Source organism: Halichoerus grypus, chromosome 2 (genome assembly GCF_964656455.1).
Source record: "Halichoerus grypus chromosome 2, mHalGry1.hap1.1, whole genome shotgun sequence".
NCBI lineage: Eukaryota > Metazoa > Chordata > Mammalia > Carnivora > Phocidae > Halichoerus > Halichoerus grypus.
This window is the reverse complement of record NC_135713.1, coordinates 146,680,411-146,682,056: the sequence shown is the minus strand read 5'-3', so window position 1 is coordinate 146,682,056 and position 1,646 is coordinate 146,680,411.

Here is a 1,646-nt window from a genome sequence, read left to right as displayed (position 1 = left end):
AGTTCCCAGACACTGAGAACTCAGTGATTCCAACAAACACAATAACATTTGTTTTACAGGAGTATCAGAAGAAGAAGAGAGAAAAGGGGGCCAAAAATTTATTTGAGAAAGTAATAGCTGAAAATTTCCATAATCTGGGGAAGGAAACAGACATCCAGATCCAGGATGTACAGAGAACCCCCATCACAATCAACAAAATTAGGCCAACATCGACTTATTGAAATTAAATTTGCAAAATACAGAGATAAAGAAAAAAATCTTAAAGAATAAAGACAGAAGAAGTCCCTAACTTACTAGGGAATGCCCATATGGCTAGCTGCAGGTCACTCAATAAAATGTTGTCAAGGCAGAAGGAGAGGCAGATATATTCAACGGGCTGAATGAGAAAAACCTGCAGCCAAGAATACTCTATCCAGCAAGGCTATCATTCAGAATGGAAAGAGATATGAAGAGTTGCCCAGACAAACAAAAAAATAAAGGAGTTTGTCACCACTAAACCAGCCCTGCAGATAATAATAAAGGGCACACTTTGAGTGGAAAGGAAAGACTAAAAGTGACAAAGACAAGAAAGGAACAGAGAAAATCTCCAGAAACAACAAAACAAGTAACAAACTGGCAGTAAATACATATATATCAATAATTACTCTGAAAGTAAATGGACTAGACACTCCAATCAAAAGATATTGGATGGGCATTTGCCTGCAGCAAGATGGCAGCGGTTACAATGTCAGAGGCTCTGAGGCAAATGTTGTGGGGGAAAAGAGCAGTGGCTATAGCTGCCATTTCTGTTTCCAGGGTTCCTATCAGGTCATTAAGCACTTCAACATGGAGGCTGGCACAGGACCAAGCTCGGGACATGCAACTCATAACAGTTGATGAAAAATTGGATATCACTGCTTTAACTGGTGTTAAACACCAGAAGAGCATATCAAAACTAAAAAAGTCAGGATCTTTGTTCCTGCTCGCGATAACATGCAGTCTGGAGTAAATAACACAAAGAAATGGAAGATGGGGGGTGGAGCAAGATGGCGGAGGAGTAGGAGACCTGGATTTTGCCTGGTCCAAAGAATTCAGCTGGATAGGGATCAAGCCATTCTGAACACCTACAAACTCAACAGGAGATTGAAGAAAAGAATACCAACAACTCTCTGAACAGAAAAGTGACCACTTTCTGAAAGGTAGGACATGTGGAGAAGTTAATCCGAGGCAATATTCAGGAGGATAGACGGCAGGGGAGGGGACCTCCATCGGCCGCTACTGGCAAGTGATAGAGCAGCGGAACACAAAATCAGAAATTTTAGAAGGCTGCTCTGCTGAGGGACTTTGCTCCAGTGATTAAGTGGGGGGTGGAACCCTCACTGGGACAGTGTGGTCTCAGGACCCTCAGGGTCATAGAAAGACCGGGGGGTGCCTGAGTGTGGCAGAGCTCCCAGGTATCGGAGCGGGGAAGCTGGCTGCAGAGACAGAGCTGAGGAGTGGGCTCTCAGCTCGGGGTTGCCATAAACCGTGATCTGCGGGACAGTCAGGCCACTGCTCTTCCAGCAGGGACCCAACAAGCAGCAGATCCGGAGAGACTCCCCTTCCTCCCCCAGGAGGAGCAGCATGGGAGCACAGGAATCTGCTGGGTTTGGAGACTCCAAATGGGG